At 54.5% G+C, this 10,390-nt stretch overlaps 1 long non-coding RNA gene across 2 annotated transcripts; it reads left to right on the top strand.

The window, feature by feature from the left end:
- Positions 1-5,199: 5,199 nt before the first annotated feature.
- LOC121100980 lies at positions 5,200-9,032 on the top strand. Of its 2 annotated transcripts, none has more exons than XR_005832784.1 (4): positions 5,200-5,821; positions 5,981-6,136; positions 6,903-7,150; positions 7,659-9,032. It is a non-coding gene; the product is annotated as an uncharacterized LOC121100980 (long non-coding RNA). The 2 variants fall into 2 exon arrangements; XR_005832785.1 differs by having other exon boundaries at positions 6,906-7,150.
- Positions 9,033-10,390: the final 1,358 nt, after the last annotated feature.

A 10,390-nucleotide genomic window follows, 5' to 3' on the forward strand; every position in this document is an offset into this window, starting at 1 on the left:
CCTACTACGAATTTCCCAGCACATGCTCTCCCAGTTGCCACCAGCTGCAAGCAAAGGGCAAGCTTGGGGTCGAGGAGACCTGGTGTGCGGGTATGGAGCTCAGGGAGTGTCCCGGGGAGGCAGGGAAGGCTTCCAGAGAGACTTGGCCTCTTTCACCATCTCCCAGAGCCGACTCGGCACCTTTGCGTGAGGATTAGTCATAGCAATTGCTTGACCCCAAAAGTCGTAGTTCACTGGGTTGGTATCACAATGAAGCTTTTCTGACTCATGGCCTGGGATGCCACAAAGCCCTGAGGGACCAGCTAGAGATCCTGCCGGCTCCACCAGCTGCTCTGGGGTCTCTCTTGCCTGGTGGCTGGAACTCTGAGGAGGGAGAGCCGTAGGCAGTGAGAAGGGCGGGCAAGCGGGGCCCAGCCCTGCATAGGCCCTGGGCTTCTCTCCCCTTCCCATCATCAGTCGGTTTCCTGGTCCGTAAGATGGAAAGTCCGATCAGATGACCTGAGTTTCTTCCCAGTTGGGTTCGGCCTTGGCTGTTCTTGGGAAGGACAGGTGGGTTGGACTGGGCCTGTGCCCCACTCCTAGCCCCAAGGACTGCCAGGGTTTGGAGCCCTCCCCCCCGACTTGTCCTGCCCTCCGAGGCTCGCTGGGGCCAGGCTGCCTGACCTTCAGAACTCTCGTTGTTTTGTGCTCCATCAGCAGCAGAATCACCCAAATCCCCGAATCCCGCTGACTGGTTCCCAAGTGAGCAGAGTGAGGCCAAGTGAGGGCAAGGCACTTATCCCAGGCCCCGAGCAAACCAAGGATGAGGACCTTCTTCTCGCACCAGCTGCCTCCGTTAGCGCCTGAAGGAACCCTCTCGGAGGGGGGCTGGAAGCAGTCAGGTGAGGGAGGCCTGACTCCTCAACGCCCCCCCTCGGGCACCCCCGCTCCCACGGGCACCAGCATCAGCTCTGACCCACCAGCTGGCACTCCTCCTTTTCCTTGGTGCTCGTGGGCTTTTCTCACTCACTCGTTCCCAGAGGCAGCCAGTGGGGAAGATGCTGGAGGCCATCAGCCTGCGAGACCCTGGGGGCCTAAGACTTATTCTTGCTGTGCTTTTGTCCCCTGGCAGTAACAATGGGGATGCTAATAACTCTTCTCCCAGGGATGTTGGGGCCTTAACTATGTCTTCGATACTCTAAAGTGCTGGGAACAGGGCCTGACATGTGAGTACTCAGTAAATGCTATCATTCATTCACTTACCCTGTCTGTCTCGAGAACGATTTGAGATGACTCACAATGGAAAAGACAGAATAGGCCTTTAAAGTAGGGTTTGAGGAGGAGAGAGTTGCCCCAGAACCCTGCGCTGAGGGGCTGTTACACCTGGACGTGACTTCCTGGCAGGCTGGTCCACAAGGTAACGGTATTGCGGTCAAGCTCCCCTTTTCTGATCAAAGGGAGCCTATCAGCTTTTCAGGAGAATAGGTTTTTCTGGTTCAGACTTTATAAGCATGTGAAACGTGCTTTGGCCGCATTTCCTCCCCCGTCCATGTTCTTGAATGAACCCCTGAGGAACTCAGGATCTCCTCTTCATCGATTCCGTTCCCACCTCGAGAACCTGAGGAGCCTGGGAAGAGGGGAAGCAGAGCCTCCGCACCAAAGCTAAGCCCTCAGCGGTCCCAGGAGAAAGGGGGCTGGAGGTGGCAGTTTCTGGCACCAGTGGGAACTCTGGGAAAAAGTCAGGTCACCGAGACACGAAGGGCCTTCCCTCTGATGCAAGTGAGCCCCCTCCCAGGGGCCACTTCCCAGCAGCCAGAGCAGTAAGTGCCCCGGGGAGGGGGGCCTGGGAATGGTAACTGAGAAATCCCAGGGCTGCCCACACACTTCCCCTTCTCTCAAATGCCAGGAGGATTCCTCCCGCAGGCCAGGGGAAAGGTGAGCAAGGTTCACCCCATACTGAGTCACTGGGAAGACGAGGGGACCCGGTGGAGAAAGGTCTCCTTCCATCTTCTCCAGAACCCCTGAGGGGAACATATTTCCAGGTGTGGCCTGAGACCATCTCCACAGATTTAGCACCAGAAAAGGGAGCCTTGAGGGCTCCCCCTCGCCTGTCTCCCGAGCCCCCACAGCGTGCCTGCAAGGGCATACTGCTTGCTTCCTGGAACGGGGAGACTCTCCTTCCTGTCCTGTCCCATCAGCCTCTGCCTCTCTGGTAAAAGACTTGTGGAGCCCCAACTCTCACCCACCCCTTCACCCCAGGATTCCACCTGAGGGACACCCATGTACCCCTTCCCAGTCCAGGCCTCTGGGGTGTTTTCCCAGCAGCCTGTGGGCTTCTATCCTTAGCTGTGAGCCTTTGTGCCGTGGGAGGAATCTCCCTGCTTACGTTCCTCACTGCAGAGAGCCGGCTGAGGAGCTCTCAGCAAAGTGCACCCCTCCCAGGACCACCATCCACTGGAGCTCTGGGGTGCAGCTGCCCCCAGCCCCCCCATCCCTGTTCCCCACATCAGCTGGAGGAAGCAGGGAACCTGGCAGCACTGGCCTGGTAGCTCTCCCTCTTGGTTGTGGAAATGCCTTTGGCGACAGAATCATAACCAGCCAGGACATATGATTCGCCCACGAGGAGGTCTGCCCATACACTAGTCATGAAACAGTTTGCCCAGAGGGGTTTTTGAAGTCAGAGGCCAGACATGAGTGTGAGGGAAGTCCCAGCTGGTCCTTGGACCCATCTTTTAAAGCTGGTATCACCAGGCAGGGTGGTAATGGGGCAGGGATGGGGTCCAGGTTGGGACAGGGTTGGATTTGGGCTTGGGGCTAATTAGGGTGGCGGGTGGGATTACCAATCCCTCCTCTCCAGCCCTAGTTGGTCCTCATCACCTCTTACCCGGACTGTAGCTATAGCCTCCTCTGGGCCTCCCTGCCCAAGCCTCACACCTCTAATCCCTCCTCCCACCCTCGCTGCCCTGCTTCCTGGAGGACCCTTAGACATGCCTTGTGAGCTGATCAAGGGCCAAGTCTCTCCCTGGCTCATAAATCTTCAATGGCTGCCCATTGTCTGTGGAAAACAGAAGACCTTGTGGTCGACCTCAGCCATACTTCCCAGCCACCCTTCTCACCATGCCCTAAGAGAACCTTGTACCTCAACCAGAGAGAGAACCATGGCTCTTCGGGTGCCAGGCCTCACCTTCCTCCGGACAGTGCTCCCGCCCTTCTCCTCAAGGCACTGCCCAGGTCCCACCTCCTCCCTGAGGCTCTGCCTGACCATCCCACTGTGATAGAGGAGGACTCTTGACATTCATTCGTTGGGTAAAGAGCTCACTTTTGGAGCCGTAAAGGCCTGGGTTAGAGCGCCAGCTCAGTACTAATCCCATTAACTAGCTGCAAGTCGCGTAACTTTCTGAGCTTCCATCCTCCTCTCAGTAAAAGGTCATAAGGTCTAGCCTGCAGGACACCCAGGAGGATATGAGGTGGAGGACCATCTGTTATTTTGGCCTTCTCAGCGTCCATTCGTCTTTCTTTGGGTGATAGTATTTGGATTTGCTGTTGGGTATGTGGTCCAGATAGGGCTGGCCTTACTTTCTGGTTCCAGTGTGAATACATGACCCAGGCCTGGCCACTGAGAATATTCCATGGCCTTGGCCACAGAAACAGGTTCCTAGGAATGGACATGTAACTCAAACCAGGCCAGTGGGACTCATACTTGGGACTTCAGCTACAGTTACTAAGACTTTCTCTCCTTCAGAGTTACTAGCTAGAGCCTTTAGCCACGTATGTCCTCCAAAAAGGTATGTTCGAGTCCTGGGCCCCTTAGAATGGGATCTTATTTGGAAATAGGATCTTTGCAGATGTAAGCAAGTTAAGACAAAGTCATACCTCCTCAGGGTGGTCCTAATCCAACAACTGGTATCTTTATAAAAAGAGGGAAATTTGGACACAGAGACGCACAGGGCAAAGGCCATATGACAACAGAGGCAGAGGTGAGAGTGGTGTATCCACAAGACAAGCAAACCAAGGATTGCCAGTCGCCGCCGGAAGCCAGGAGAGAAGCCCGGGACCGTTTCTGCCTCAGAGCCTCTGCAAGGAACCGACCCTGTCAATGCCGTGACTTCAGACTTCTGGCCTCCACAGCTGTGGAGTGTAACTTTCTGTGTGTTAAGCTGCCCTAGTTTGTGGTGATTTCTTACAGCAGCCCCGGGAAATGAATGCAGCCACCAAATGGAGAGACTGTGCCTGAGATGGGAGCCCACACTGGGGACGGGAGGGCCAGGGACTCAGGCTCCTGGCCCTGTGACAACGCTTGGATCGTGCGGTGGCTGAAGCAAGAGGTCTACGTGAGTTGGTATATTCTCAATTTTACTTAGGCCCTTTTGGCTCAGTGTCTGTCTGGTTCAACAGAGAGAGGCCTGGCCAACGTAGGGGTAAGGAGTGTGGAATGCGCAGTATGGCGCCTGATGGATAGGAAGCTCTGTGTAGTGATTATTGCTGTTGTTTCTATCCCGAACTGGACCGAGCACTCTTGAGCGCAAGGCCCACTCTCTCGTCTGGGTCACACGCTGGGCTCCCTGGAAGCAGACTCTGAGACGGAAGCTAGTACTCAGGTGTTTCTTAGGAAGTGGCCTTGGGATCAAGCCCGTGGACAAGGAGACAAAGAAGCAGGACTGGGCAGAGGGAAGCTGCATAGGGAGGCCCGAGAGCAGCCTCAGACAGCACCATGGGAGTTCGGGACCCAGATGGGCTCTAGGAGTCATCCGCTTGGGCTTTCAGCTCTTGGATCCATCCGTCACTGAGTCTGCACTGCCCTGGGCAAGAGTGAACCCGGGGGAGAGGTGGGTCTCTATGGCCGAGACCATCCCTGGAGGGGCAGATGGCTGACCAACACTGCCAGCAGCTGGGGCAACAAGTCCTTCACCAGAGGGGACCTGGGCGGCCATCACGGCACCCACCATACTATTCATTGTTGAAAACATTCCTTCACTCAAAACCCAAGGTTGATGTGGGGCAGTCAGGTGGCCTGGTGGTCTGAGTTGATGGAGTCCTTCAGGAGGAGGGTCCTGGTGGTGGTTGGGGGTGGGATCAGAGCATGATAGAAACACCACGATGGCGCTGGAGGGGCTGTAGTCAGGTTGGGTACGATCGGGTAGGTGGGGTGGCCTTGCCCAATGCCTGGCACTGAGCAGGTCCAAGACAGTGTGGAATAATCAGTGGCTGATTAGGGTGCTGGGGGCCACTGTTTCAATAGTTTGTCCTAAGAACGTTAAGCTCCTGAGGCCATAAACTTTTCTGTTGATTTCTTTGTATGTCGGGTGGAGTCTGGAGGCTGGCTCAGCCTTTAGAGCCTCCTTTCTTGCCTCTCTCCTGCCTCCCCAGGCGGCTCTTCCTACAGCTGGGGTGCCCCCATGTCCCAGCCCCGACAGCTTCCTGGGCCCAGCGAGCTATGCTGGCTGGACCCCTGGCTGGACCAGCCCCCAGCCCGGCCCCACCTGAGAAGCCAGGCCCTCCCTCTTCGAGGATGAGAAACCAAGACTCAGAGAGAGGAAGCTCGTGTTCAAAGTAACAGTCAGTGGTTGAGCCAGGAAGCGGGACCCACTTCTCTCCTCGGCCTTCCTCATGTGCAGCGTAAACCGCAGCTCACGGCACTCGTCTAAGGAGCGAGCAGGCCCTCGGCCTCTAGCCGCCTCTGCGCACGGTTGCCCCCTCCGCACGGCGTCCTGAGAGCAGGGGCAGCAGGTGCCATAGGGCCTGGTGCAGTCGCCCCTCCCGGGGCTTCTGCAGGGAGCCGAGGAGCAGCCAGAAGGCCCTTCTGAGGCCCCTTTAACTGGCCCCGCCCCTTCCCCTCTCAAAGGTGAGCGGTAAGCGGTAAGCGGAGGCCACAGAGAGAGTTGCCCGAGGGGGTGGAGCCCAGTGGTTGTCCTGTGTTCTCTAAATTGCTCCCCTCCCTGAGTTTACATTAAGCCTTTAACTATATTTTATTTTATCTTATTTCCAAATGGTCTTAACAAAGAACAACACAAGGATCGGTTTTATTACACCGCTTGACCATAAACGTCTTAAGGGCGGAGTGCCAGCAAGGAAGCGTGCTGGCTCTGGGAAAGGCAAATCACTTCACCTGGACCCAGCCCTCCACCTTTTAGAAGAACCCAGACTGCCGTTGAAGAAGGTGGTTCCATTGGAAGAAGGGCATTTTGTCCTGGGAGCACCTGGCTGACTTGGATGTGCAGAGAAGGGTCTAGGAGAAGTCAGGCAGGAGGAGATGGGGAAGCTGAGTGGACTGCCTAACAGAAGAGTGGAAAGGGAGAAGACCCAGGGAGGGGGGAGGGAGGAGGGAGGGCACTCAGGGAAGGGGGAGAGGGGAGGGCGCTCAGGGGAAGAGAGCGGGTAGGGAAGGGAAGAGGGGAGATGGGGCTGGAGGAGCCTTGTGAAGCTGAGGCCTGGGACTTGGGGGCCAGGAGAGGGAAGGGCAGGTGCAAGTCTCCCCACAGGGAAGTGACTGGAAGGGCATTTGAAGAACCCAGGGTGCTACCCACAGGTGGCAGCTGTTAGCTCCTGTGTCCTCCCGTCCACTCAGCAGTAAGGACCTCCACCTGCTGCCCCAGACCTCTGGGAACGGGAGAGGAGTTAGGATGGCGAGAGAGGAAGGGGCAGGTGCCAGGCCTGGGTTATTAGGTGGCACGGAGAGAGAAAGGCCAGGCAGGGCCAGAGGCTGAAGGGCCCCGTCTCACCTCGCTACTCTGGGGGGTCTGCAGAAATCCTGGGGAGGGCCCTGCATTTCTCGGAGCCTGGGCTTTCACACCGGTCCTGCATCGACCTGGGATGGGGGATGCTGCAGGGCCCGGCTGACTCTGGGTCACATCTACAATTTCTGGTTTGCTCTTTTTTTTTCACATCTCCCTGTGGGAACTACTATTATCCCCATTCACCACCAGAAGCTCCCGGGGCCCAGAGACATTAAGTAGCTCACATCAGACCCCCAAGAGTTTGCGGTCAAACTGGGATGGAGCCCGGCCTCTGCGCTCAGCTGCCTGACATCACCCCTGGCCGAGTGTTGGGCTCGCCTCAGCTGCTCACTAGATATGGCCGCCCTGTATGTGGAGGGGACTGAGGCACCAGCACTGCTGCGCCAGGGATCTGGGTTCAAATCCTGCTCCAACACGGACCAACTCTGTCCCTTTCGGTAAGTCAAACTCTCCGAGCTTGTTTACTCATCTGTAAAGTGCGGGTTGGATGCAGGGACATGCTTGATGCTGAAGGAGTATGAATAACGTCCTCACTGCCCCTCGCCAGAGCCCCCCACGGAAGCCCTCCCCCAGGAGAAGCTGCTCATGCTGGGGAGTCCCACCTCTCCTGTCCTCCATCCCTTCCCTCCCCAGCTCTGTGACAAGGTGCTTTTGGAACAAGGCTCCCAGTTCACCCTGGCTTTCCCTGAATGCCCTGTCCCTTGAGGAGTAAGGGTCCTTCCCAAGGGGAGAGGCAGCCCTGGCAGGGACCCTGGGAAGGACCTGTGACCACGCGAGCCTCCAGGAGGGGCCTTTGGGAGGAAGACCATGGCCGGAAATGGGCCGGATGAAGGCCTGTGGTAGTGGCTGGTTGCCTGGTTCCCAACTTAAATGCGGAACTGCAGAGACCACCCACCTGACCACAGGCTAAGGGCCTCTGCCTTTCCGTGTTCTTCTGCCGCAAAGTTCCCAGTGTCTGGATAGTGCTTCTGGATCTTGGATGACGGATTACCGCCGTATGGACAGAAAATCCAGCTCTGCACTCCCCTTTCCTTCCTGCTTCTCTGCCTGGGCTGTAGGAATCCAGGCCTGGACCGGTGACCCCTTGCTCTTCCCCTTTCTGCCCTGGTATCTACTGAGCCTTCGAGCAGCCACCAGTCCTGCTGGGCGGTCCTGGGCCGATCACGCTGGCAGGATTCCGACGGCCTGTGGTTTCAGCACGGATGCCCTTCTCCAACTCCGGGAGGTGTGGTTACCCATTTTCCAGACAAGTTTGCCCAAGTCCCTGCAGCTTGACAGAGGGCTCCGGGCTCCATGCCTGGGCACTGCCTGAAGGATCTGGAAAGGAGGAAGGGAGAGGGAGGAAGGGGGAAAAGATACCCAGTTCTGCCTGTAAGCAGAAAATGTGTCAATCACGTCTCTTGGGCAGTGACTGCAAATGCCTTTTAGCATTACTTGAAGAACATCGAATTATTTGGTGCAAATAATAACAGCGGTGCTTCTCTTGGCTTACCTTGTGCCAGGCTCGGCCAGTAATTCATGCAACTGAATCGGTCCTAGGTCAGGATTAGAAAAGCTGTCCCTCTCGCCCCTCTGGCAGCAGTTTTGGCCAACCCATCCCCCAGCATGCCACACCAGCCTCCAGGCCATGACCCCAGTGGCCTTGGCACTGACTCTTTGCCCACTTCTTAGCCTCCTCCTGGGGATATTTCAACACCCAGGTGGGCGGTCCATCCAGATCCTTGCCTCACACTTTCTTGACCTCTCCAATCCCCGGGACTTCAGCTTTTCTTCAGCAAGCCACCCCCTGGCCAAAATCAGAGACTTGATCTTACCTGGAAGGGCTCCATTCTTCAAGATCCCCCCTCAAATTCAACAGACTGCGATCTCCCTCTCCCATATGCCTCGTGGGGCCCCCCCACCTCCTTGTCTCCCACTTCTTTTCCTTTCTTCCCTGGAGCTCCAGGACCCCACACTTCTGACACACAAACTCCCTTGCATTCTGTTTCCAGCCCACTGACACCGCCAGTATCCAACCAAGATAGTAACAGACGGGGAATGCCAGGCTCTTTCCCCTTATGAATATTGATACACAATTTCTAAATAAAATATTAGCACACTGATTCAAGCACTATATGATAAAAAGTACACCCTGGCCAAACAGAGTTTATTCAGGGAGAGTGATATGGTTTAATACTGTTACATTTTATATCGTAAGTCATATCAATATATCAAAAGAGGAAAAACAACTTGGCTGTTTAGAGGGATGCCAAAAAATGTCTTTTATAAAACTCAATATCCATACCTGCTTATTAAAAAATAAACTTGGCAAAATTGAAATAGAACAATCCTTCCTTAATATGGTTTTAAAATATCTATGTCAAATCCACAGCCAGAACCACGTGTGATGCAGAAACCTAGTGATATTGCTATCAAAGTGGGCACAGGAAGAGGGGCCCAGGTTCGCCACTGTTTTTAGCATTACTCTGGAACTGACGATCAATGCTGTGGGCTAGAGGCAATTACCTCGAGGCAACGGTGCCCCAGTAGCAATAAGGCATCAAAACCCCAGATCTTTAAAAAAAAAAAAAAAAAAAAGCGCAGATCTTAGTTTTATTTTTTTTTACCAGATCTTAGTTTTAAAATACCATTCTCCACCCAAAGGAACCAGGGAAATGGCTGATCCCAGGGCTAGAACAGGGAAAATATAAAATGAGAATGAAACATCTTTTTTGTCCCAAAGAATAATGGGGACATATCGAAACAACACAGGAGTCTGCCTGAAGGCTGGATCTGAGACAGCGTGAGGATGACAATAAATAATTATGGTAACGGATCATAACCCTTTGATTAAAATAGGAATCCATGAGTCCATACTGATATGAGTGAATGAGTGACAGAGAAAGGAAAACTCTTCTTTACAGTAGAATGCCAACCAATACATGTAGGATGAGTGATGGAAATAGATATTCACCATTTGGCAGCCATCATGGTTGTGGCTGGATGGGGCTGGAGTCATCAAAGGACGCTAAGGCTGGTGGGTGGAGATTTGACGAGGAACAGGATATTGGTGTAGTCTTGGAGTGTCTCCCCACCACAGACTTATCTAAGACAAAGGAAAAGATGGTGAGTTCATGGTGTAGAAACCTGACAGGCACCGACCTGACCTGGTCACCAGGGTTGGCATCACTATTCGTAGGATGTGTCGGGAACACATGCCCGGATGTGCTGCCCTGAGAAGAGGACAGCGTCATTTCTGGTGCATTCTTGCCAGGCACGAGGAAACACTGGAGAGACCCAGGGTGGGGGACATCATGCAGAATGAATGGCCTGTGCTCTTGAAGACGGTCAAGGTCGTGAAAGACAGGGAACGATTGAGGACTTGTTCCAGACTGAAGGAAACCAATGACGCATGACAACTAATGCAATTCAGGATCTTGACTTGGATCCTGGGCCAGAAAAGCACATGAGGCATTGTTGGGACCTTTGGAGAAGTGTGGATGGGGTCCATGGATTGAGTGATGGCATTACACTAATTTTGATTTCCTAATTTGGAGGGTTGAATGATAGTAATGACAAGAGGGTATTGTTTGGGGAGAATACAAACGGGTATTTCAGGGTCATGGGGCATCCTAGGTCTACACCTTGTTCTCAGAGGGTTCAGGGGGGAAAAAGGTGTATCTACATATATAGAGAGA

The sequence above is a fragment of the Ursus maritimus genome, unplaced genomic scaffold, assembly GCF_017311325.1.
Source record: "Ursus maritimus isolate PB19 unplaced genomic scaffold, ASM1731132v1 scaffold_6, whole genome shotgun sequence".
NCBI lineage: Eukaryota > Metazoa > Chordata > Mammalia > Carnivora > Ursidae > Ursus > Ursus maritimus.